At 46.2% G+C, this 27,714-nt stretch overlaps 1 protein-coding gene across 9 annotated transcripts in view; it reads left to right on the top strand.

The window, feature by feature from the left end:
• The window catches only part of Tiam1 (TIAM Rac1 associated GEF 1), a 401,135-nt gene that overhangs the window by 81,312 nt on the left and 292,109 nt on the right, over nt 1-27,714 (top strand). For all 9 annotated transcript variants that reach the window (XM_033755948.1, XM_010608608.2, XM_033755949.1 and 6 more), the window contains exon 2: nt 24,396-24,448. The gene's annotated coding sequence lies outside the window, so the exon portion shown is untranslated. The remainder of the gene's footprint in view (nt 1-24,395; nt 24,449-27,714) is intronic.

Below are 27,714 nucleotides of genomic sequence, written 5' to 3' on the forward strand. Positions count from 1 at the left end.
AAAAAAAAAAAAAGGTGGGGGTGGGGTCTGAGAATGTAGCTCAGTGCAAAGACCATGGGTTGAATCCCCAGTGTCACACACACACACACACACAACTGAAGACAAAGAAAACCATATTTTAACTGCCAACTAAATTTCATTAAAAAGAAAGTTTTATTAAGAAACACCTTGAGGATCTTTATTTGTCAAAATCCCTTCTCTTCTCTCCACTGCGAGCACGTGCACTTTTTGGAGGGGATCAGTATGTATTACAATGTGATAGGTAAGTTGTTTAATTTAATATTTGCACGCGTGTGCATGTAAGTGTATGTGTAAAAGGAATTATTTTTAATGCTGATGTAGAAGTCATTGTTTGAGAACTAACTTGCAGCCACACAGCAGAGCAATTTTCCAGTCAGATGGTGTAATCATTTGTTTATGTCAGTTTTCTTAGAGCGGAGAGTCCTACATGAAACATATCTCTGACAAGATGATTCGTGTACTGACTGTTATCTGCTCCTCATGTTCTCCACCACCTCCATTTCTTGAAAAAACTGCTTTGGAGGCTTTTCTTCTCAAAGCCTTGTAGAACTGTCAGTTTTTAAAGTAAATTTGGGGATCACATAGCAGGTGGCAGGCTATGAGAGATCTTTAGAATCCTGGCTTTCACCACTCCTTTCATGTGGCCCCCAAATGTCTTTACTGCTTGTGTACCCTTAAAGGATGTCGATGGCTGAGGCTGCTATCATTCAGTAGAGGAGAAAGTGCTGTCCCCTCTCCTCTTCTTATTTCTCTGGCGATCTGCCCCAGAGCATCTGACACATTCTCTTTCAGCTTTAAGGTGCTGGTAAGATCCTGGACGGTTACTGGTGAGGGTTGGTGTAGGGTTCTGCTAATTATGGTGATTTTGGTTGCTAGAAACAAAAGACCCAACTAAGCACACTTAAAACACTGTGGGTTTAGTATCTCAAAGGATCTGTCTATGGTCAGTTTAATAGTTAGTGGTGGCAACAGGCAGATCCAGGAGTTCTGTATGTTTTTCTGCTCTACTCTGCCCAGTGACTGACAAGCTTTGCAGCTTTCCTGAAACACAACAAGCATTTTCTTTAATCTGCCTCCTTTGTGTGCAAAGTCCTGCCTCAGACTGCCCAGTGGATTTCCTTTTTCAACCACTGGTTTCAGCTGGGTTACAGGGCCAGATCTAATCCGTCACAGGCAGCGGGGCAGTGGGGTGCGTTCATCGGTTTATATCGGCCCAGCTGAAACTGTTGGTAGAGACTGGTCTCCTCTTGAGCCTGAGAATGTGAGCTGCAGTAATCTCCGCCTTGTGCACAAGGAGAAGGGTATCCGGGTGGTTCTTGGAAAGGTAACTAGGGATTCATTGCTTTTTTTTTGATATAGGCCTAGGCTGGCTGATGGCCTTTAAAAAATCATTTTATTCCTTGCCTTACCTAATGGTGACTTAATAGGGCCTCTCCATGACCCTGAATTATGGTCAGCGGGGGAACTCAACCCGTTTCTCTTAGCGACTCACAAAAGAGGTAAGAGAAAAAGACTCCTCGCTATGTGAACTTCAGCAATACACATTCTTTAGGAAAAAACTAGAAACGCAGACTCTGTAGGGAACTCCAGAATTCTTTTCTCTTTTTTCCATAAAGCAAACTTTCATACCAGGCCTGGGATAAAAAAAAAAAAAAAAAAATCCTTCTTTTTCCCACTCATTCCTACCAGCTGATAAAACCGATGAAAGAAAATTTTCTCAGTCTGGAAACTTTACTGGTTTGAAAGTTGTCTTCGAGCTCTGAGAGCCTGGGAGTCCAGGCCAGGCAGGGGCTCTGACCTCCGTCTCCAGGCCTTGTCCCTTCTGCTCTGGTCTCCCTGCTGGGCTCTAGATGAGGAGCTGATGGTGGTCTCTCCTCAGAGCGCCGTCTTTGCTCTTTTTCTGGTGGGCTCTGAGCTCTTGGGCGACTCCTCATAGCTGGCGGTCACCAACTGCCATTGACGATATCTGTGATGTGTGCTTGGTGGGCATTTTTGCTACCTTAATTTTTTTAAACGGCTATGAAATACTTCTGTGCAGAGAACGAAGAAAACAGGAAGGAACAGAAAACGCCAAAGTTGCCCACTATCTCAGCACTTGCACACAGGCGCCGTTAGCATGTTGATTTACCTTTTTTGTCACATTTATCCTGTGTTGTTTCCTCTCTCTCCTTCCCTTTTTCTTTTTCTTGTCAGTACATAATGAGGATCACACGAAATGAAGTATCATTTGTGTTTTCCTTTCAGTGACTACTTTTGAGGCCAGACTTCTCAGATTCAATCCCAACTCCACTTTGAAGACATATGTGATCTTAAAAAAAAAAATTAAGAGAGTCAGGTGTGGTGGTGCACGCCTGTAATCCCAGCACTCTCGAGGCTGAGGCAGGAGGATCGCTGTGAGTTTGAGACCAGCCTGGGCTACATAGTGAGTTCCAGAGCAGTCTGAACTACATAGTGAGGCCCTGTCTCAAAAAAACCCCCCAAAAAAAACAAACAAAAAAAATTAAGATACTTTGTTATAGCACAACAGCCCAAACTAAAACAGGTCATTTTTATATTTCTTCACAAGTATGGTGTGTGTGCGTGTGTTTGTGTGTGTGTGTCTGGAGACTGAACCCAGGGATAGTCTATATCTCCAGCTCTTTTTTAAAAAATGTATTTTTGGGTTTTTTGGAGATGGGATCTTGTTATATAGTTCAGGCTAGCCTCAAATTTACTATGTAGCCCAGGCTAGCCTCATACTCACAGAGATTCTTCTGTCTCAGCCTCCTGAGTGCTAGGATTTATAGGTATGTGCCACTGTGTTGGCCCTTTCTTTCCTTTTTTTTTTTTTTTTGGTGTTTTGAGACAGGGTCTCACTATGTAGTTCAGACTGCTCTGGAACTCACTGTGTAGCCCACGCTGGTCTGGAACTCATAACCATGCTCCTGCCTCAGCCTCCCAAGTGCGATTTATAGGTGTGTGCCACCACACCCGGCTTTTTTTTTTTAAATTTGGAAATAGGATCTTGCTAAGTTGCTCAGGCTAACCTGAACTTGCAACCCTCCTGCTTCAGCCTCCTGAGTAGCTGATACAGGCAAATGCCACCACACCCAGATAGTATGTCATCCTTATGTGCCTTGGCCTCCCAGTCTGTGATAGCTGAGGGGAGTAATTATAAAGATCTCTGACTGTTGATACCTCACATCTGTGAGTTCCACATCCTTAACTGCATTGAGCCAACCCTGAACTGAAAATACTGAAAAACAGAAACAAAACCAAACTCCCATCTATCCGGCATCTGTATTGAGAATGTAGACATTTTTCTTTTTATGATCCCTTCCCTAACAATGCAGCACACTGTGTGAATAAGGGTGATTTTCCGTGTCTGTGAGGTTGTGTGTAGGTTTCGTGTAGACGCTGTATAGTTTTACACGGGACTCTAGCATCTGTGGACTGTGGTTCTGTGGGAGTCCTGGAACCCATCCCCAGTCACACCGAGCAGTGAGTGCCCAGCGGCTGCGTTAACATTTCCTGCCAGACGCTCTTCTAAATCCCGAGGGCCACCCGTGCCATGCCCTGTCTGCTCCATGAAGTAGGGTAAAGCTCCTATTTCCGACAGAGGGAAAGAGGATGTTCTCAGTATCTTAGTCCGGGGTTTGTCATGTTCCTTGTCACTGGGACAGAATATCGGACACCTGCGACTTACAGGAGGAGAGGTTTGTTTTGGCTCCCGGTGTGGAGAGGTTCCCGTCCATGGCTGCTGGCGCCAAGGCAGAAGAAGGGCATGGTGGGAAGGTTCTGGTAGAGGACAGCTGCTCATGGCCTGGTGACCAGGGAGCAGAGTGCGAAGGGAGGAGTGGGGCCCCGGTGACCCGACTCTTCTGACCAGGCCCCACCTCCTGCTAGCAAGGCGACTGTAAGCCCCATAATCCAATCACCTTGCCAGCCTCTGTGTGTCACATTTTGCTTGAAGCAGCCGGGCTGCAGCCTCCATGTGTCCTAGGATTCAGGGACTGACCCGTCAGTGACTGTGATGCCGTGTCTGCTGTGGCTTGACTGTCCCCTCCAAACATCGTGTGAGACACGGCCACCATCATGGTATTAAGAGGCGATCCCGAGGGTTCCGCCCTCCTGGCTGGATTCAGGCAGGGCAGGTTATTACAGAGGGACCTCAGTCAGCTCCTTGGTGGGCAGCTTGGTTAAGGGGCCACACAGCAAGAAGTTCAGGGCCTCACTTCTGTGGCACCCAGGGGACTCCCATAAGGAGCAGGAAGCCCTTTGCCAGCCTGAAGCTGAGCTTGCTGAGATGGCTCCCTGGGCTCACTGTGGCCCCTGAGCAGCGGTCGGATGGAAGAGATGTGAGTAAAGAACACAGCCGAGCCCAGAGCAGCGCTCAGGACCAGGATGTTAGCCCAGTATCATGGAGTGCCCAATAAATCTTGCTGCACAGGGAGGCTCAGTTACCCAAGCTGTGAATGTTCCCTTGGCTCCTCTTCTTCTGCCCTCTGGGAATGACCCAGCACAGTGAGACAGTCACTTCTGCACTTGGTACTGGATGCTACCCTTGGACCAAGAGGCACGGCTGGCTGGGATGGGGTGAAGGTTTCCATTCTTTTCCAGAATGATCCAGAGTAGGAAGTGCCTGGTGTTCCGGGACACCAGGTCTACCATCCCCGTGGTGCCTCTCCCCTATGGTTCACATTTGATGGTGGGCGAGAGTTATTTTGAATCATGAATCATCAGCTGGTGCAGGACTGGGGTGAGCTGTTGATTTCTGCTCACTGGCATGCAGCTTACTCTTGAACCCATTAAAAGCAGTGTGCATGAAGATTGTCCCTTGGAATCAGAGCATCAGCGAATCAGGCTCCATTAATTTCTGTGAGATCAGGTGGCAATGCAGAGCTAAGAGAACTGCCTCTGGAGCTGGACTGTGGCCTTGTATGGGGCACGTAGCCTCTTTGTGCCCCATCTTTTCTATCTGCATATGTGGGAAAAATAGTCACACTTCTGAGGATTGAATGTGCTGATATGCGTGATAGTTAGACCAGATACCTGGCCCAGGGTTATAGCACTCACTAGCTGCCAGTGCTGTTGCCAGTGGCACTGCTACCAAGGTGCCACTCTACCGGAGATTGCTGCAGCTCCTTGGGGCAGAGCTGTCTGAGCCTCTGTCTCTTCAGGACTGTATTCTATAGAGGACAGGCTGTCTCCGGGGATGTGAGTGCTCTACTGAGGTTCCTGATGCAATGGTGGGTACTAGGTGAATCCAGTCACTTGAAGTTTGAGAATCAGCATCTAAATCTTGACCTGTAATCCCAGAGTTAGCTTTTGGCCTCTTTCTGCCTCAGACAACAGTGACATCAAATGTCTCATTTCTCTGCTTTGGGATCACCCACTGAATTTTATAGGCTCCTAGAAGTTGGTTTTCTGTTGGTGTGGCAGAAAACCCGAGACCAGGTAATGTGGAGATTTTCTTTTTTTTTTTTTTTTTTTTTTTTTTTTTTTTTTTTTTTTTTTTTTTTTTTTTTTTTTTTTTTTGCACACAGCTTTGGAGCTGGGAAGTCAGAGACCATGGCCCCAGCATCTGCTCAGCATCTGGTGAGGGCCTTGTTGCTGCATCCTAATGTGGTGGGGACATTATGTGGTGAGACAGAGCCAGCATCTAATTTGCATCTCTCTTTTTATAAAGCCAGTAATGCTGTCATGGGGTCTCCGGCTTCCTGACCCCTTTATTAATTATTCCAAAAACCCCACCTCCAAATACCATCAACATAGGAATTTATGGGCTAAATTTCAAATACATGAACTTCTCAGGAACAAATTCTAACTGTAGCAGTATAGTCAGTTAAACATCTACCCAACAGCGCAACCTCTTTGTATCTGAATCACTGCCTCTTCTCTTTTCTAAGAGATGTGAAGGTGAGGATGGCCCTGTGTTAGTCAATGTTCTGTTGCTTTGACAAAATACCTGAGATAATCAGAGGAGGGGAATTAGAGGATAATTAGAGGAGGGGAGGTTGATTGTGGCTCATAGTTTCAGGGGTTTTAATCCATGGTCATTTGGACTCATTGCTTTGGGCCTGTGATGAGGCACAACGTTATGGTGGGAGTATGTGGTGGAGGACAGTGTTCACTTCTTAGTAGCCAGGAAGCAAAACGGGGAGACAGCAGGAGGTTGGGGTATCACAATTCCCTTTAGTGCCCCCCTCCCTGTGGCCTCAGGGTCTTCCATTTGGCCTCACCTCTTGAAATTTCTGCCACTTTCCAGTAGTGTCACAGCTTGGTGACAGTTTGATGACCACAAGTTGGTGACCAAGTCCTCACCACATGGCTTTTGGGAGCCACTGTATATCCCAAAGTATAGCAACTATCTGAGGGACACCTGGCTTCCATTTCTGGGACCAGCTGGAAAGTGCGTGAACTACGGGGTGGAGAGTGGTCCAATTTCTGTGAAGGCAGCTTGCTGTTTCATATTTGCTCTTATTTCTCTCCTCCTCTGTGGATTTATTATCCCCAAATTGGTGCCCATCTCAAGGGCAGATTTGTAGTGTGCACCACCCACTTTTTCACTTGTGGTCTCTTTTCCACCTTGTGGAGTGCATTTCCTGGAGGCTCTGCGCCTTAGCCACAGATGGGAAAAGATGGAGTATCTCCTCCTAGCTCCTAACCTGGCTATCTTAGTCCATTTGGGTCACTGTAATAAAATACCAGAAGTCAGGTTGCTAGTAAATAACAAATGTATTTCTCACCATTCTGGAGGCAGAGAAGTCAGAGATCAAGGTACTGCCGGATGGTACCTGCTTAGAACTTGTTTCCTGGTTCGCAGTAGATGATGACTTTCCTTTGGGTCCTCACCAGGTAGAGGCGGGTGAGCTAGGTCTTTGAGGGGCTCTCAGAGCCCTCATAACCCAATCACCTCTCTAGAATTTGGGTATTGTCTGAGTTTTCCCCAAGGTCTCATGCGCTGTAGTTAACCTGTAAAGTCAAATGTTAATGGCAGTGAGAGGTTGGAAACTTGATGTGCTTGCAGTGTTTGGAGGTGGTGATTGGGAAGTAATTAGGATAAGATGTGGTGGAGGCCGTAGGCTTGAGTCCTGCTGGCTTTATAAGTAGATAAAAAGATGCATAGAGATATGTATGTTGCCTGTCTCTTGTCGTGTGATTCTATGCACTGTCTCAGAATCTTGCCAGCCGGAAAAGCCATCACCAGAGGGGGCCTAGAGAGCTTGCATTTCCAGAACTGTGGACTAAAACAACACTTTTGTAAATTAGCCAGCCTCGTGTAGTTTGTTATAGCAGTAAAAAGCTGATCAATACAGCATATCAAAAGTTCCACTCTTAATACCAACCCCTTGTGGATTAGGATTTCAAGACATAGGTTTTGGGGGTCTCCCAACATTTAGACTGTAGTCCTGGCCATAATAGTTGTCCTTACGTGAAAAGATGACCATGACTAGGACCTGTATCCTGGACATTCTATAGGGTTCCCTTCCTTGGTGAGCAAAAATCCGAGAACCTAGGACACACTGTGCTGTGGACTTTGGGGTTGACTTCAGAGCTGGATCTTGAGTCAGTTTACCCAGCTAGAAAGAAAGTGGTGGGCAGAAGACTTGAAATTGCTTGTATTCTCTTTCAGCCTTTCTCAGATGCTTTCACGTTGTTCTTAGCCCTGATTTCACAGTGGTGAATAAGAGCCATTATTTAATTTAAGTCCCTGCATGGGATGGGCTAGGGGGCCGCCCACAGTGCCAGCTCCCTGCTGCGGAGCCACAGGTATGGGCCCGTTGTATTTGGCAGGGACCTGTGCACTGTTCCATGTGACACCCCTGTGTGGAGTGTGGTGGGGGACTTGGAGAGTGACAGACATTTGGGGCGCAGGGTTTTTAGGGTGTCTCACCGTGTTCAGGGTGATGTAAGAGAGTAGCTATAGACTGTGTTGCTGATAGACCACACACTGCTGGGGCCCTGGAAGTATGAGATCAGGGTGGCACAGATTTGTGTCTGGTGAGAGCTGTTTCCTGGTTCGCAGCCCACATTCACTGTGTCCTCACATGGACGAAGGGGTCGCTCTCCTAAGGGTTCTGATCCCATACATAAGGGCTTCTCTTTAGGACCTGATTACCTCCCAGAGGGCTCAACTAATACTACCCACTTAACCGGGAGAATTCATCATATAACTTTTGTGGGAACGTAAACAGTCTATAGCAGTGAGTATTCCTTTTTCAGCGTTGAGCAGGTCTGTAAAAGCCTGGTTCCAGTCCTTTGTCCCAGGGTGCTTTGGATCCGTTTGGATCCTATGCTGGACTCTGTTTCCCCACCAGATAGCTACAGGATTTTGTCTCTGATCCTGTGTATGCAGATCTGTCAGCCTGCTGCTCGCCTGGCTGTACAGACTCCACCATGGAGTGCCAGTTGCAGTGTTGGCGAGGTTTATAGCGATCTCTCCTCGCCCCTTGTTTCTGCTTTTGGAGTTCTCTTGAGAGCTTGCAGGGTCCCCATTGCTACTGTCCTGGGTACAACAGTGCCTCTCTGCCCCCCGGGATCCTCTGGTTGTCCCAAAATGAATGGGAGAGATTGTCAGTAGCAGCAGCTGTTTCTACTCGTAGAAATCCACATAACAAGAAATGAGTCTCACCATGTTGAAACTGTGACATGTGTTTGAAAATAAAGTTTTAATTAGAAGGAGCATTTCTCAGCCTCAACCTGGTGCTGGCTGTCGTAACATCAAGACTAAAATAAACTGGCTCTGACTTCTTGGCACAAGACCCACTCTGCCTTTTACACACTGAATCTTTTGGAGCGTGGGGTGCAGTTTGCGTGCGTGTGGTTTCAAGACCTCAGACTTCGTAGAACAAAGGAGAAGGGAGAGGCTTTGGTCCCAGGGTGGTGGGGATGCTTGCACCATTTGCTCTGGGACCTCCTGGCTCCCTAGATTCACTTGTGTTTTTAATATGCCTCTTTGTGAACACACGTCTGTGGGCGTCTGGCGTTGAGGATGATGTGGTGTGCTGTTGAGCCGTGACCTTTAGAGCTGTGCACACCTGGTTTGTGTCCTGTGTCATTCACCAGCTGCGTGGCCCTGGGCAGGTCACCAGGTGTCTGAATTTTTGTGCCTTCCTCTGTAAAGTAAGTACAGTGCCTTCATTATCACGTTGACAATGATGATTGGAGATGACACATGCACTGTGGCTGGCCTAGGCGCTGCTCTGCGGATGCTGCTCGTTATTATAATTTAATGGTTGGTGCGGTCCTTGAGTTGCCCTGGGTCATGGCCAAGTTCTCCCACGATGTTTTCAGCTTCGAGTGGCCTTGGCTGGGGATGCTTCTGGTTTGCTCGAGGACTGGCAAGCCTGCAGTTCCCTTCACCAGATGCACATGGGTGGCAGGTGGGCGTGTCCCCGGTGTCAGCTTGTGTGTTGTGTCACCCTTCTGTTGTCACTTACGGCTCCCACTCTGCACTCTCTCCTCCCACCTCCCGCCAGAAGCTGGCACCACACAGAAATAAAACAAACAGGCATGGCCTCTGGGGATGAAAATACCAGCTCTCTGTTGATGTCCTCGTGCCATACTCATTACCAGGTGACCAGAAGGTCGGATCTCTGTGTTGGTGTGCTGGGCAGAATACCTGAAGCTCTCTGTGATAAGAAATAAAAATTGGGTCTTTGTCCTTGTTCCCAGCACACAGTTGCTAACACCCCTAAGATCCAAAGTGATAAAAGGTCTTCCTTTTATTATTTAATGAGGTGATTGGCTCTGGGAGCCCCTAGGTGGCTTTAGGATGGGGGCCGGTCACCTCAAATACCCAAACCATGTGAGCCGAAGTTGAAACATTCAGCTGCATCTCCCCTTTGGTAGAGGGGAGAGAGGCTGAAAATAGAGCGAATCCCCATGGCCAGTGACTTACTCACAAGGGGCCTCTGTGAGGGTCCTGAGAGGTCCGGGTTAGTGCTGGGAGGTGATGCTGGGTGCCCTGTGCCCCTCTGCCATACCTGCCCCATTTATGTCAAACATTTGGCTGTTCCTGAGTCACGTTCATTATGAGGATCCCACCACGGTAAGCAGTGGCTTTCCTGAGTTCTGTGAGCTGTTCATTATTGAGGAAGGGGTCACAGCAACCCTTGAATTTGTAGGTGCAGGAGCAGGAGTGTGGTTACCGCATCTGTGGGGGCAGTCTTGTGGGACTGAGTCCCTCACCTGTGATGTCTGCGCTGGCCCGTAGGTCGAGCAGTTCTGGACCAGTGTCAGGACTGAATTGAGCTGGGGGACCCCCAGTTGTTGTCCAGAGTTGGAGAGTTGGTGTGGGGGGGCTCTCCTTACTCCCAGCACACACATTTGATGTCAAAGTGTTGTGAGTGGAAACATTTGGTAGCATGCGATTAGGAGTGGGTTCTCCGATGAGTCTCACCTTGGAGGAGTTGGCTGTGCCAACTGTGCAGTGGAGTAGGTGCCACTGCAGAGCTCAGGAAGTCAGTGATGCTCATGCATACCCAGTGTTTCTTATTCCTGAGCTCCTCTGCAGTATTCCTGAGCCATGGGTCTCTATCTACTCTTCCTACTTATATATATTTGGTCAGCAACACTTTATTACACAGTGGACTCTGCCAGCATTTTTTTGTTGTTGTTGCAATCTCTAATTTTAATATTGAAATGAAGTCTCTCTTCCAGTGACTTCACCAGTTAGGTTAAGAGAGTAGCTGAAGATCATTACCATGTCTTCCCTGTATCCCTGTTTGCACCTTACTTTTTATTGTTTCCTCCAACTTTTCATTCCATGACTTTGTTTTTAGACAGTACAGGATGCTTGCTGACTTTTTGGGGATTGTTCTCCAGGTTGTCAAAGACCTCCTTGAAATGAGTTTGTTCTCTCACAACTGATCCCATTACGTTAGTTGTGCTGGAACTATTAACCTCACCTTTTCTAGAGCCATTCTAAGCATGCATGCTCTCTTTCCCTCCCTCCCTTTGCAGCCACACGACACCGTTGCTGGCTCCTATGGTTAGACAGTCAGTTAACATTTAATCACGTTGGGACCAGTCCTGCAAACCTGTTCTGGTGTTGTTAGTTTAGCACATCAATTTAAATGTAACTGTGGGGATCTGTGATGAGTGTCACGCCTGGGGAGTTTAGATCATCTCTCACCCCTTGTCAGGCAAATTACGTCATCAACAACGATGGTCCTTCTATTCTTTGGACTTAGGATAGTTTCTTTTGAAGCTGTTCATTTCAAAGTGCCCCCACCTCTTTAATGTGGAGGTGATGTGATGCTGGCTGTGCCTGGCAAGTCTAGGTTATTTAGTATAAAGTATTTCTGTCCAGATAGCTTCTGACCAGGTAGGGCTGCTCTTGAAGTAGTCTCACGAATAAGCCTAAAACACTCAGAGTTTCTCCCTAGCATGGTCAGGCTGTTCCTCTTGGCTGCTTTCAAGGTGACTGAGCATTGTTTGGTTCGGAAAGCTCACGTCTACTTAATTTTATTGGTTCTTACTAGTAACTAACTGGGCTTTCCCCTGACCCCCTTTAAGATCTTTACCAAAGATATGAATCTTCCTCTTCCTCTGCTTCCTCCTCCTGTTAGGTACTAGACCTGCTATCATGAGGCAGCACATTGATTGTGTTGAAAAAATGTAGGGCTTGGTGTTGGGCCCAGGTTGGACTCCTGAGTCCGCTGCCTAATCGTCCTGTGATGATGGCCATGTGTCTTAGTATGCTTTCTTTTGCTGTAACAAGATGCCCACGACCAGGTAACTGGTAACAATGGAAATTTATTTAGCGCATGGTTTTGGAAGCTGGGAAGTCCAAGAGCATGGTGCTGGCCTCTGGCTAAGGCCTTCCTGTTACGTCATCACATGGCAGAGGGTGTCACATGTCAAGACAGAGCAAGTATGTGCTGGCTTATCAAAGCCATCGTCAGCATGGTGGGGAATTCACCCTGATTGCTTCTAATCCTGATTAGAAGGCTCCATCTCTGAATACCGTCAACATATCGTTTGAGGATTTTATAACCCATGAAAGGTGGGGGACACACTCGAAGTGTAGCCTCAGGAGACAGGTCCTTCCCTTGCTCATGGACATCAGCAGGGCTTCTATGAGCACGATGTTGGGTGGCGCCATGTGGATCAAGCCACTGTAGGGTTTTGGAGGGTGATAATGGATCGCTTCCTCCTCCTTCCAGAGTTTAGAGGCAGTTGATGAATCTAACACAGGATTCAGACGTATGGAGGTCAAAGTATCAGCATCATTACAGATCAAGACAGTTGGAGAACAGTCTGAGGAGTGAGGACCAAATGGGCCTGCTCAGCACCCTTGCACTTGTGGGGCCGCCGATTCCAGGAAGTGGGCAGAGAGGAGAAGGGTGAGTCCTAAGAATGGTCGGCTCCCCGAAGAGCTAGTCCAGGGGCTCAACATCTCCTCTCCCAATTTTGGCAACTAAGAAAGTCCTCTTGCTTCCTGGGAAGCATAAGTTAGGAGATGTTTCAAGAGAGGTTGTATTAGTTCCCTAGGGCTGAAGAAGCAAAGGACCACCAATTGGGTGACCTAAACAGCGGGAGGGACTCACATTTATAGAATTTTGAAGTTTAAGATCACTGAACCAGCAGGTCAGGGCTGGCTCCTTCTGTGAGGGAGAATCTGTTCCATGCTTCTCACTCAGCTGCTGGAACTTCGCTGGCGATCTTTGCTGGTCCTTGGCTTGTAGACCCATTACTTCAGTCTCTGCCTTCACCTCTCTGTGTGCCTGTCTGTGTTGGATTTGGGACCCACCCACTGCAATAAGACCTCATCTTAATTCATGACATCATCTTAACTAATGACAGCCCTGTTTCCAAATCAGATCGTATTCTGAGGTGTACTGAGCATTAAGTCTTTAACATCAGCCTAGCTAGGGAGGACATAACTCAATCCATAGCAGTGGCCTAGTGTCTGCACCCCCACCCCCACAATACATTTCCTTCCAGAAGTGTAGAGAAACACTCATTTTTACCTTAGAACTACGTATTAGTATGCAGTGGGTGCTCATTAGTTTGCTTCTGTTATGGACTGAACTGTTCATATATTGTGACTTTATTTGGAAACAGGGCCTTTCAATAGGTAATAAAAAAATTTTTTTTTCTGGTACTGGGGATTGAACTCGGATCCTTTCGCTCGAAGTAATTAAAATTTAATGAGATCGTAAAGATGGGGGCCAATTCAATAAGGCTGGTGTCTTTATAAGAAGAGGAAGAGATACCAGAATCCCCTGTGTCTCTTCAAGTGTGTGCAGAGGGATTGACTCTGTGTGGGCAGTGGACCAGGTAGAGAAAGGCTTCCTAGAAACCAGCCCTGACAACACCTTGGTCAAGGATGCCTGGCCCCAAGCACTGAGAAAACAGATTTATTTCCCTGTTTAACTTACCACTTTGCCTGTGGTATTAGGAGATGGCAACTCAGGGAGCCTGGGATCCATCCTTCTTCCAGAGGATTTATGGCTCCATCTTCAACGACATTGGCCATTGTCAGCCCAGGGCTGTTGTGCCTGCCTCCGTGGGGTGGGGTGGTGGCTTCCTGCCTGTGCTGTTCCTGGTCTTGGGTCTTCATTTAATGGACTGGGTAGCGAAGGATGAGAAAGCTGAAGCATTTTGCTCAACGCCACTCTAATGGATTAGGCTATGGATCCTGGAGGTGAATCCTAATGCTCTCAGAGTGCAATTAGGTAAATACAGGGCAAATACATTTAATTTCTTAGTTAACAATACAGTGTGTAGTGACATGAGGATGTCATTGACTAGCAAAGGAATGAAACAAAGTGGGTCAGTGACACACTGCGCTGTTTCGTGACAAATGTAGGCTAACTGATATAATGGAAAATTGCAGTCTCTGGGTAAGGGACCTTGAAAAGTTTAAGCCTTTGAGCAGTCTCCTCCCAGCTGGTGCCTGGGATAGAATAAGTGCAGTCCTTTGATCAGCAAATGCTTTTGCTCTGTCTTGTAGTGAAAAACTGTCGCTTGAATTTAAAATGCATCGATGGGATGGCAACTGTGTACCTGTTTTTGTGCCAGGCATCTAGCGCTAAGAGCTGACATGAAGAGTTGTGGTCCCGGCTTAGCTGGCAGTTTAATGGGGCTGACTAGACGGACGATGGCCACCCTGTATTGTAGGAATTACCCATGAGGGAGCAGGGGGCGGGCAGGTTGCACTCAGGAGAACATGCCTAGGGGGTATCCCAAGGTCATAGGGGGCATATTTCAAAGACGCCATGGCTTTGGGTCCTGAACCCCAGTGGCGAGTGGCTTTTCAGGCAGAGAAAAATCTTATCAGCTTGGAGATCTAGGAGGAGGGGGACCCCTTGGAGGATTTTGTGCTTGCAGCGATTGTCCCTTTGTCCCCCCTTTTCCATCCTCTTTCCCTTTCATCAGTGATGCTTTCCTGGGGTGAATTAAAAGGCCTGGTTTGTAGTGTTTGAACATTTTCATGATATAAATTTTCCTATCGTGGCCAATCTTAAGTTATCAACACTAGGTCAGCTGGGCTACAAAATTTCGAAAACTGTAGCAGTTGATCACAAGCCTGTGTAATCCCATGCTAGCAGCCTGCTGCTTCTCCCATCCGTCTGTCTGTCCATCCATGTAGTTTTAACGAAACAGAATCACAGGAATAATTGTGTTACAGATTTTGGAGTTCTTTTTGTCAAATCTTCTCCTTTTATAGACCAGAAAAGTACTACCTGAAAAAGGGACAAATGTTTCTTAAAGCCTTTTTTCCTTTTTCTCAGTGCTGGGGATCAAACCCAAGTCTAGGAACTTTCTAGGCAAGTCATCTACCACTAAGCCACAGCCCTAGTTCTCCTAAAGTGTGTTTGTGGCCTGAGATTAGCACTGTGATCTCCAGAATTTTGAGTCTGTGGCTCTAACATGGCTTCGTAATTCCCGAGGTGGAGCAGTGTGGACCCCCTGCACACACCACAGCCCCAGGGCCGGTGAAGGTGCTTTCATTATTCCTCTTCTTGATAGTTGTGGGTTCCCAGCAAGCTCACAATTTGCTTTGCAGGTGGTTCACATGTCCCTGTTGAAATTAGATTCTTCTTCCAGTGCATAGCAGTGAGCTCCAGAATCTAATTTAGCAATTGGCTCTTGGTATTTGTTTAGCCTTTGGTATTTCTGGATTTCATTTATCTCATTTTTGCATGTGTGACACAAAGGTCTCTCCTTTGTCACTTTTCTTGAGTGGTGCCTGCTTGGACATCCTACTTGTGTTGAACGGTGCTTCCTTAAAGATACCTACGGGGTGATGTTTCTTCTTCCTTGGACTTCAAGCACTGTGCCTTAGCTGTTGGAGGAGATGAATAATGAATCATGCCCTTGGTAGTCTACGAATTGTAAACTCAGAAGGAGGTTGGATCTTACTAAAAGGCTTTATTTTGAAACCGTGGACCGACTGAATGGTGAATATTGAATGCTTCCCAAGACTCCACTTAAACCAGCTTCTGTTCTGAATGAGGAGTGGTGTGTGTAGGAGGGCGCTGCTTTGTGGTTACGAATACATTGGTAACCACAGTGTACCTCTGGGGAGTCAAAATAAGAGAAGCCACAAGTTGAAGAAAAAACTCGCTTTTCACTTTATATGCTTCTCTATTGTTTGATTTCTTTTTTGCTCTGTAATTACATGTATGCAAGAAAGCAAATCCAGATTTAAAAAAAGCCTGGTTATATTTTAATAGGACCCATCCATGGGTGAATAGACTTTCTTCTATTGCTTTCTTGACCATTGTCATTTACCAAGTGTAAAGTTTACATGTGTTTGGTTGATACATTATTGCTCAATAATCCTGCATACAATTGATTTTGGTTGCTAAAAAATTATAATAGCATAGGTATTGAGACCTGCTCAAAAAGGCCAGAAATCTAACCATAAACTTCACTTGTGAGCGCTGCTTTCCTGCTGGTTTTTACCCATTCTTTCTTAATGCGGTTAATCATCCATCCACACGTGCTGCCTTAGCTAGTCATTATTCAGGACTTCCAACAGAGATTGTAAAGACCTTCTGGAGGTATTCTGTGAACTAACTCAAAACCATTGTTTCCTTCTGGTTCTTTACCGTGCCACTCTTGGCTGTCTTGGAGTTGGCTGGGGGAAGTCATCAGATTTCACGTTCTTCCTGGGAATAACAACATCATGGTCCGTGATACCAGCCATCCTGACTTCTACCCCCACCCCCACCCCAATAAACTTCTCTCATGCACTTGACTCTTCTGCGCTCAGCTTCAGGATATTCTTAGGTGTTCCTGGTCTTACATTAGGAACGATTAATTTAGCTTCATTCCCTGTGGCCCTGAGCACTCCAGAAGGCTGGGAATGTGAGGATTGTGTGCAAGCCATAGTCACGTTGGTTTGTAATAGTCTAATGTGGAAAAATACGCATAGCTGATTTTTTAGGCATTCGCAGGCAGGTTGCCCTCTCACAACTGTTTCTTATAAAAAGAATTTCAGGAAATGGGTGGGCTAGGTGAATGAAATGTTACTGATGCGAAGCACAATTGTGATTATGCTAGTTGAGGAAAATAGTTCCTCTATTTGAGTTCCATAGAAACCTTCCTGTTTTAAGTTAATAGGTTGAACCAAGTGAATGGCCAAACTGAGCTACCAAAAGGTCAGCTCCATCTAGTTCGGTCCAAAATAGCGTATTTGCTCAGTGGTGAGGCAGGGAAAATGCAGGTCTAAATTAAGACAGAATGGGAGTGAGTATGCTGTAAGATGCTAGGCGTCCTCTATTTATTTGGACCTGTCTCTCATGGTTAATGTTTACTTAGTTGACACTTGGTTGTCGCCTCGCTAGCTTTCTGAAAGTATCTAGAGCAAAATTGGTTGCATAGCAACATGTTCCAGCCCAGGAGGGTTGGAGAATGGGTCACTGATTAACAATTATGTACAATCAAGTTTAAAGATGCATAGCAGCCTGCCATGTTCGTGCTGTGACCCCCGGCAAGCACCGTCATTCAGCTCCCCCAGGTTTGTGGCTCTTGTCGGTGAATTTATTGCAGTGTAGTCTTGACCTCGTGGCGACCATGAAAGGAAAACTTTGTTCTGCATTGAAAGAGGCTTATGGTGCTCTTTCTGTATTGATCCAGTTTGCAGAAGCGTTGGATACTCTTCATTTGCTTTGGCTGCCTGTCTGGACCCTCGTCTCTGGAAAACAGAGAGACGATGAAGAATCTGGATATTTACCGTTGTTGTCACATCCACAAATTGGCCCCTCTTAGGGAATCTGCAGTTTTCTCAGAACAAGTGCATGTGAAATGAACGGCAGCAGCTCCTTTGCTCAACCCAGACCATTCTTACGGGAATTACGCTTGCAGTGGAGACAGAGCTCACGTTCTCCCTGCAGTGGTGCCCCCTCTCAGTCCTCTTTCTTCCATTCCAAAAAAAAAAAAAAAAAAAGAGGAGGAAGAGGAAGGAGCAGCCGAACTTTGCATAATCCAGTCCTCACTTAATCTTTCTGTCAGCACAAATATCAATGGTGTAAATCACGAAAGCCTCAGTAAAGCTAGGAGACATTTTTATAACTCTAGCAAAGCTAATAATGCACATTTCATTGTTGAGAATCATTGAGTTTAATTGGCCAATCAATTTTTAGGCCCTTTCTGTTTGTATTTTGTTTAATCAACAAAAATAAATCGCCCTGCCAACCTTGAAAGATCCAAGTCGCAAAACAGTGGCAAATATTTCGTTTGTCCTGCCAAAAGAGCTTTCCCGCAGAAATGTCTTAATTGAAGATGATTTATATTCAGAAGTGCTGATGTTTTATTATTTGTCTGAAGAAGGAAAAAGCTGCGTAAGCAAGCACTGTTGCAGCCGCTCTAGGCATTGTGTTTGACATTTATCCACAGTCTTTTACTGCCAGCCGTTTATATGAAAACAACCATCCCCAGCTTTTTCACTAATGATGAGGTCACCGCCTCCTGAAGTATTGCTCCAGTGTTCCCCTGGGGAGCAGGACCCCAAATTCTAGTCTTTTTTTTATTTTTTAACCCCCTTTCTGCTGGGTTTTATTGACTGTGGCTCCTGATTTCTGGGCTCTTGGTGGAAAATGACGTCTCCGTACTGGAAGGTCTGAGCATGCTCCAGGGAGGCAGGCTGCCATTTCTCCTGGTAGACAGAAAAGCATCTCTAGTCACGGTGTCTCAGGGTGTCCAGAGCGGGGCCGGGGATACTTTCCTGAGAGTTGTGAGAATCAGTTTTTCCCTTTTATGCCATTTTTTCTACCCTGAGGAAGACAGACGTGGAAAGTAGCCTTTATTTAATGCCTGCATGTGTGTTCATTTCTTTTTTTTTTTTTTTTTGAGACAGGGTCTCACTATGTAATTGAGACTGACCTGGAACTCACTATATAGTCCAGGCTGGTCTCAAACTCACAGCGATCCTCCTGCCTCAGCCTCCTGAGTGCTGGGATTACAGGCATGTGCCACCATGCCCGGTGATGAGTTTTTATTTCTTGCAACAGTTTTGCGAACTCCCTGGTGAAGAAGATGAGGTTTAGAGAGTATCAGAATACCTCATGATCATACAGTTTGTGTGTGGAATCACTATGACTTTTAGTGTGTTTGTGATACATAATGTATGGGGAGTTGTAACACATCTTAATCCTTTTTTTGTCTCCTACCCCTCCTATCCCTCCCTGCTGTTTTTTTTTTTTTTTTTTTTTTTTTTTTTTTTGGTACCGGGGATCAAACTCGGGTCCTTGTGCTTGGGAGGCAGGCGTTGGCACCACTGAGCTAAATCCCCGGCCCCCTCCCTGCTTCTTTCTACCCTTGGTCCCTTCCAAATGAGAAAGATCTCCCTACTTCCTATTATCTTTAGGAGTGGCTGTGATTTGAATCCTGTTCTGTTGGTCTTCAGTTGCTGTTCTGTTCACTGCTGCTGTAAGGTGGAAAAGATGCTTTTTCTCCCCATCCCTTCCCACACATATTTTGGCCAAGACCAGTTTTCTCTGTTTGAAGGGCTGCAGAAGGTTTGTAGGAGCACACATGCCCAGCACTTTTCCAAAAAGTTTTACATGTATTAATTCCTGCGACCTACATTTGCCTACATCGACTGCTGGTCTCATCTTACAAATGAGGAAACCGAGACATAGAGTGGTTGGAAGACTGGCCCAAAGTCAAATGGCTAGCAGTTGAGGGCATCTGGGTGGTCTGACCCAGAGCCCGTGTTCTCAGGGATCTGCCTTTCACTGAGGGTACCTTTGTTTGTGAGTCAGCTTTCTATTGTTGGACAACCTGCAACTTCAAGGAGAAAAGGTTTATTCTGGCTCAAGTTTGCAGAGAATGGAAGGGCCTGGTGGAGGAAAGGTGCTCAATTCATGGCACCTGGGAAACAGAACAGGGAAGAGTGTGGACGAAGGGGCCGGGGCTCAGATACAGTACCCAGGGTCACTCTCCTGTGACCCATCCAGACACATGCAACAGTGTGCGTCACTAACCACCTGTCCCTTAATCCTACCATGTCGACATCAAGATTAACTGCCACATCTTGTTGACTATTCCCCAAGTCTTCAGTGTACAGAGAAAGCAGCTAAGGTGGTAAAGGAAAGGAAGATACAGATGGGGCAACCTTAATTTGAAAATCCCAAATCCATGTGCACCAAAAATTTGAAACTTTCTGGATAAGCACATGGTGCCAAAGTGCCAAAGCCACACTGTGACACTTTGTTTCATGTACAGCATTATTTAACATACTCTATAAATATCTTCAAACCATATATGCATAGGAAACATAAATGAATGTTTTGTTTAGATTCAGATCTTCTCCCCAAGATGTCTCATTATATATATGCATATACTCCAGAATCTGAAAAAAAAATCCCAAATCTGAAACATTTTTGATCCCAAGCATTTTGGATAAGAAATACTCAACCTGTAGTGATTTCATGGAACTTTGGATTTTGTTGTGGACAGAGGAGATGTTGCTTCACTGATGGCCTCAGGGCTTGGCTCCTCTGTTGTTCTTTGGCTGTTCAGTGCTTTTCTTGTCACCTTTTCTCCACTTCTGGTTGGCTCCCTCATGTGCGCCTTTTAACTTCGTGATGCCTTCGTGTCCTTTCAGACTGGGGGGAGACCAGCCCGTTCTGCAGGGGCCACCAAAAAGCCAACCCAATGACCTGCCAATTATTCCACGAGGAAAGCAAAAACCTTAAACGAGCCCAGGATCTAATGTGGATCCAGTAGGGTGCAACTCAGCAACTCCTGAATCATGTCATAGAGGTCACGAGTTCTGGGAAGCTGACAGAACGATAATGCTCCAGCAAACGCCTGGTCTTTGCGTCATCTTTCTGTGTCCCCAGGCCTCGGCTGTTCACTTAAACCCCTAGACCACAGCATCGTTGGTACCAGGATCCAGTGATGCCTGGGTCAAGGGAGGGCTGAGGAAGAGTTTCCACATTTGGCTGGTGTGGGAAGGCTTGCAGTGGCCGAGATCAGTTACTGTAGTCTGCTAAAAAAATACCCACAGAGAAACCATTTCAGATGTACACCAAGCCAAGTCTTGTTCGGAGCATTTCCTACATATTCATTCTTCACCTTCCACCAATCCCATTAACTCGATGATGCTGTTATTATGCCCATTTACCAGGTGACAAAATCCACGTGAAGTGTGGTGTCCAGTGTAATTTTAGGCACATTCAAATACCCAGTGCATCTCAGGGTCAAGGCCGTGCGGTAGTTGGCTCGTGGGCTGCCGGTGCCAATGTTTGCTTTTCTTTGGAACACAGGGGCCTCTTTGTTAAAGGCCCTTGGAAACCAGCTGAAATGTGCTGGGCAGTATGACCTGCTGCATCTATTGAGCTGTTCCCTGCCCACTAGATACGATTCTCTGAATCGATTTATTCATTGATTTATTTCATTCTCACAGGAAGATAGGCGCTGCGATCATGATTATACCTGATGGGTGGATGAGGATCCTGAGTCACAGTGCTGATAGAATTTGCCTAAGGCCGCCTGCTCAGTCACCTGAAAGGCTCTTGACCAACAGTAGCCTTCTACTTCTGATCTGGGAAAAGGACAGAGCGTAGGAGAGGGACACAGCAGGTGTCAGAGGCTCTGTCAGTCTCCTGTGGCACCGGTCTCTTGTCCCCTCTGTTTGTGTCTGGCCAGCCCAGTGGTGAAGGCAACTGAGAACCTCTCTGATATGGATCATAGAGCAGACTGGGCAGGCTTTCGCTGGGTCTAGGGGGTGGGCAGGGCGTGGTTGTTCAGCCCTTTGAGGTTTGTCCTAGATGAGCATCTCCGTATTGCCAGGGGAGAAATGGTTGCCCTGAGAGGGTGGGACAGCCCGTGTCTCACAGCAGGTGCAGGGCAGATCCTGGCACCAGGGACACATGCCTGTCAGGCCTAACTGCTGCCCATGGTGGGGTCAGCTGCCCACAGCTCTTAGTCTTCTTTATGCCCACTTGGACATTTCCTGGTGGTCGGCTCTGTTATTTTGCAGTCTCTGGGGTTATTTTTCCCCTCCTGGATGCCCTTCAGTATCTCGGCAGCCTGGAGGATTTCAGAGCAGGGTGCGATTTTCCCCCAGGCTTGAACGGTTTTGCTATTGCTATAGCATCTGAACACCTGCTGGGCTGCTGAGCTTTTCAAATGTCATTTGAGTGTCGGGAGTGATTCACAGGAACATCCTGCCAGCTGCCTGCTCAGCGACTACAGGTGGGCGAGAGGGAGGCGGGCGTGGTCCTGCTTGGGGGAGGACATAGGTGCCTGCCATCTGTTTCGCACCCTTCTTCCGCTGGGGACATGCGGTCGTTCCTGAGCGTTGTTTTTCTTGCAGCATTGCCCGTGAACATTTTTGGGTGAACTTTTGAGGTTCTGGTGAAAGTTATGACCTTCCCCTTTTGGATTTCTCTTCTCAGAAAAATGCACATATATACACAAATTTTTGAGTAGATTTGTGTGTGTATATATGCATATATATATACACACACAAATATATATACACATATATACATATACATATATATATATATATATATATATATATATATATATATATACACACACACAAATCTACTCAAAAATTCGTGTATATATGTACATTTTTCTGAGAATAATTCGCACATTTTTGTATTTTTGGCCTTTCATGGATACCCTGACCCTCAGAACCTCCTTGGCTTCTTGCCCCTGCATGCACACCATAAAATCTTCCTTAAAAATTGGGTTTTCTGCTTCTTCCTCCGTTGAAGGCTGGCATGGCGAACGTGAATTTTAAATCCTCTGCTCTCTTTCTTCCCCCGTTGTCAGTCACAAGCTGGGCGAGAAGCTGCGCCACCGTCCAGCAGGTGACTAGAGGGTGTGTTACAAGGCTGAGAAAAACAGAAACTGGAAGGGAGGTCCCAGGATGGAAGAAGTCCCTCGATCCCCTGCAGCTCAGGACAGCAGACGAGCTGTGGGGCAGACCCCAGGGTACCCCGAGGGATGCAGAGGGGCCCATGCTCCTGCCTCTTCTGTCTTCTTGCACTGGGCCAGTGAGGGCCACATCCGTGGGCACAGAGCACAGCAGAGGAGCTGGGAGACAATGTGAAGGGCGACTGGGAATGTTGAGGGCATGGCCCTTCGAGATTCTTAAATAATTCCTCCCCAGTGAGTAAATGGGACATTTAAGGGCACCTGGAGGGCAGCATTGTGGTCACCTTTAAATGCTCTCCCTGGGATTTGGGCATGTGCTGGAAATTGCTTAGCTCATGTGAGGGAAGTTTTGTGATTCTGTTAGTCATTGAAAGCTTCCTGGTTTTTTTGGTCAGCTGCCTTTAAATCCAGTCTTTTAGTGTCCCCCCCACCATGCTTGTCATCACAAAACCACTTTGAAAGACTTCATTGTCCTCGCTGTGATGAACTGATCTACGTCAGCACGGCAGGGAAGTGTATATAAATTGTTTCCATGGCATCATGTTCAAAGGGAAGTTTTCCTTATCATAGGGTGGCTTGATATTTAGAAATGGGCGTTTCTGGGTTTTGCAGAATGGGGCAATTGTTTGTGGGGGAGTAACCGTGAGCTCACAGGGTGCTCTGCAGCATGGGATATCGTGAACCTCAGGGTGTGACTCAGGTGCTGAGGGTGCTGAGGGGGGCCGGGGGGCCTTCATCCTGCTCCCTGATCCTGCCGTGAGTGCTTGGGGCCTTGGGCACCCCTTCTAGAAATACATACGCCCACACGTACCCTGGCGTTACTGTTACTGACAAAGACTGTGTCCTTGACCAAACTGCAGTTCTTTTTCTAACCAGGCCCAGTCTTGTCTTTGCCTTGTTGAGTGGGAATTCCCTGACTCTTGATTCTCAGTCACTTTCAACAGCTGATCACACGATGCATCCCTTGCCTTTGCTAGCTAAGTTCTGGGCCTGTGTTTAGCAAGAATCCCTTTACCTTTGATAGCTCCTCCTGGAAACGTTCCATCCACTGACTCTTCCTCTGCAAATTGTAAAGCTCCAAATGTCTTTACCATCTTTAGAGTTGAGAACGGCCTTTTCTCTTTGGCAGTAGCCCTGACAGTGACCCCTTGCAGTGGTCCTGAATAAAGTCTGCTTTACCTTTTTAAGAAAACGTGCAAATAATGTCGCAGAGGCGTGCACCAGGCACTTGGGAGACAGAGAGGCAGGAGAATCACAAGTTCAAAGCCAGCCCGGGTAACGTGGCATGTCCCTTTATCAAAAATCAAGCAAGTAAACAAAATAAAGAGAAAGGTTCAAGTATTTTTTTCCCCCTTTAACATTACCGACCAGAAAGCTATGGATTGTTTGGCATCTCCCAGGATTTCTCAGCTGGTATTGAGAAGTCCTGGGAGCTGCGTCTTCACTCCCTTGTGGGCTGGGTCTCATTGTTAAGAAGCCCTGCCTTCGCTTGTACTTACTCATCCTAATTCTGCCTTTGTCTGAAACTTGTTCCCTCCTCAATTAAGAGAATAAATTAATGTTAAAACATTTTTAACTGTCTTCATAAAAACTCATCTGCATGACTCTCTTGGTTGTTGTTTTGAAAGAAATAGGATCTGGCTGCGTTGCCTGTCCCAAACTTCTAGGTCAAGCCAGTCCTCCTGCCTCAGCCACCCAAGTAGCTGGGAGTATGGCCTTGCCTTGCTTTTTTTGTCAGGATTCTAAGCCTGGCTGAGCTGTGCTGCTGACTCAGGGATATTGCCGCTATAGAAGGTGACGTTGGAGTGATGCAACCAGGGTTGGAACTTGATTTTGGGACCGTGTGGATTCTGTTTGTATTCAGAGTCCTGGATTAGTTTGCTCATCTGCGTTCAGCCATTAGCTCTGGTTCGTACAGTACTTCTCCCGATCCAGTTTTATAAATGGTGTCTTCCTTTTTGCTTATGGAATCAGATGCATGAGCTTTGTGAGTATTATCTGTCACTTAGAAGTCTTCTCTTTTATATTTCCAGGTTGATGGCTGCATACCAGATATTAGCACTGTGAGGAGTTTGACTTCCCCGTGGTGAGTAGTCACTCCTGACTGCCTTATCCTGTGCCTTAAATGACTTTCTAGGGACGTCATGGGAGACACATACATTGAATCTTCATTTAGGTATCATATAGTCCCTAGTCAGTGCCTGGTATCTGTTGATTTTCAACTCTTACCCTCTCTGTGTCAAATTATTCATGGGTACATCGAGAAATGTCGACTTCTGCAGGGTCCAAAGGGCCACAGTGATCTGTAGGTTTGCCTGATGAATAGGAGAGTGTGCCTTTAAGGAGAAAGTCAGATTCATTGGTAAATATTTCACTGTGACTCTAAAAAATATAAGGGTTTTTTTTTTTTTTGTTCAGCATCAACACAACACTACGGTCACACATAAAAGCAAGCAATAAATCATTTCTTAACATCACTGAGTACTTATGTTTGGCTTTCCCTGATTGTCTCCCCATTATTGTTTCACAGTTGGTTAAAAGTACTTCGGGGCGATCCCAGGATCTACACAAACATCACATATTGCTGTATCGCATCCATGTGTCTCTGAGCCGCATTTCGTATGTAGGTTCCCTGCCCTCTCTTGTTCTTGCCGGTGTTTTTGTCCCATAGAGTTCCTTCCGTACAGTGTAGACTTCAGCGCCGACATCATTGGGTTGTCCTTTCATAGGTGTCATTGGCCTCCATGTTTCTTGGCCAGATTCAGGTTTAATTTGGGGGCAAGAATATTTGATAGATGGTGGTGCTACTCCTATTAGGCAACACATTCCACTGCTTTGAAAAACATGAATGTTGACTCATAGCATCAGCCCAGCCCATCCATCTGCTGTGAGAACCCCTCTGCATTTCCCCCATGGAAAGGTCCACAAAGGATCCAGCCAGTGAAAATCTGTGTGGGTGTGTAGATCCAGTCTTTGAGGATTAACAAAAGCCAATGTTATATATATATATTTTTTCTTTTCTTTTTTTGGTACCGGGGATCAATCGGACTCAGGTTCTTGTGCTTGCTTATTTATTACCTGGAAATTTTAATTTTGGGAGGGATTACCTTGAGGTGCAATTTGCATATAAAGGCATATAATGGCTTCATTCTTTCAGTTATCAGACTAATGGGTTTGTTCCATAACATCCTTCAAAGATGACCAGACCAGTGAGTTTTTTATTTTTAAATTTATTTTATTTTATTTTTGGTACTGGGGATTGAACTTGGGTCCTTGCACTTGCAAGTCAGAGGGCAGAACCACTGAGCTAAATCTCCAGCCCCGACCAGTGGGTTTTTAATAACATTAAGATTAGGAACTCTTAGATTCTTGATGTATTTGACACTGGAGTGAAGATTTGGTAGACACTTCATAATAAAAATATCTCCTTAAAAGTATGTCCAAATTCTATCTAATGTTTTTCGGTAGTAAGAGAAAGGAGAGATGAGAAGATGTAGAGTAGAAAAGGAAGAGATCAGAAATCTATATGCTTACTTGGGTGAGCAGAGAGGTTGGATAAGGTAAATTGTTCTGGAAAAAAAAAATGCAAGATAGAAAGGGCAGAGCTGGTGTAAAATACTCCAGAATAGATTACTGAAGTACGGAGAGAGTTTACTTAGCTACCAGGTGGTCCCAAGTCTGTTTCTATTTTAGGCATCAAGGACAAAATCCCTGCCCTCCTGGACTTTGATTCTAGTGTGTGTAAAGCAGAAAATACACGAACCATTGTGTGAAGTGTGTAGTGTGTCAGATGGTGATTCAAGTGCTGACGTGAAAAAGCAAAGGTAGGGAGGATAACATAGTCCTGCAGTGGTGTGAGGGCACAGGCTTAACTCTGCAGTATAGGGATTGACTGCAGGGTCTTTACCTGAGCTCCTAATTTTGAGATAGGGTCTCTCATAGGTCACCATGGCCCTCAGATGCAAATCTGTAACCCTCTTGCCTCAGCTTCCCAGAGAACTGGGATGAAGGTCACAGTTGTAACTTCTGAGCAAAGATGGTAGGATGTGAGGGAAAGAGCTGGGTGGCTTTCTGACGGGGAGGGGGTTTGCAGGCTGGAGGACAGAGTGAGAGAAGTGCAGAGGCCCTGAGATTCAGGTCAGGAATAATAGAAAGGTGTCTGTGGCTCCTGCAGCCTGAAGGAGCGGGAAAAGCTGAGGGAGGGATGATTTGGGGGAGTGTCTTAGAATCCATGAGACTGACAGGCCATTGTAAGGTTTTGGGGGACACCGGGTGGACATGATCTGCTTATTCAACATAATCTATTTTGTGGGGCAAGACAACACTGAGGACAGTGGCTAGGGTGCTGGTGATGGGCTGGTGAAAAGCAGACAGATTCTGCGTTTGTTCCAGTGGTAGGGTTGGCAGGATTTGTTCTGCGTCGGGTGTGTGGGATGAGGGGAAGGGGAGTCCAGAAGAGGAAGGACCACAGGTATTTGGATGATCAGAGATGATAGTGGTTGATCTCTGCTGCCCTGGGCCCTGCTCATTCAGCAGGTAGGAGTTCAAAGGTGGGACTGGGAAAGTTTATCTACTGGGCTATTTGTTCTTGGGTTGTTTGCGAATCACTGTGTAGAATTTTCCTCTGGTAGTACAGCTATCTCCCGCAGCCCCAGGGCTGCCGCATTACCAGCTTCCCTAAGGGCTGTGTCCAACTGTTTGAAGAGGTCACTATGGAACCTCTTGCAGACCCTGGTTCTGAAGACAAATCCTATTTTATAGTGGAAGTGTGAGGGAAAAACACTTGAATTTTAAGAATTCTGGGTGTTGAGAAATGATACCTGGTGCATCTAGAGATGGCTTTGGTCTTAGAAGGATCTTCCTTGGTGTGGCCAGCTATGCCTAGTGTCTTCCTGGATAGATGTAGACCACCTGGATCTCTTTGCCTATTCCTGCTGTTTTCTTCTAGGAGGGTCCTCAAGGTGCTTCTCCTTCATCCCTCCTTTGGACCAAAATAGAGGCCACCAAATTACCCAGACAGGTTTTATTTTTAGTGACACCAGGCCACACTCCTTTGTTGAAGCAAAGCCTGGCTACTTTCTGGCTGTGACATAGTACTTGTGTGGCAGTGATAGACAACATGCTGTACACAAAGACTGAAACAGTGGCTCTTTGGCCCTTTCTAAAACTTAAAGTTTGCTGAGCTTTGGGCTTGAACATATGCTGGGGCTTGTAAGCCTCATGCCAAAATATTCCACAAGCTGAACTCCCATTCAGCTTTGGTATTATGTGCGAATACGAAACTTGTGGCTTACAAATTATGGCTCAGAATGAAAATAATTTGATTTTCCTCATTCTTTTTTTTTTTTTTTT

Source organism: Fukomys damarensis, unplaced genomic scaffold, assembly GCF_012274545.1.
Source record: "Fukomys damarensis isolate Sample0158 unplaced genomic scaffold, DMR_v1.0_HiC HiC_scaffold_24, whole genome shotgun sequence".
Lineage (NCBI taxonomy): Eukaryota > Metazoa > Chordata > Mammalia > Rodentia > Bathyergidae > Fukomys > Fukomys damarensis.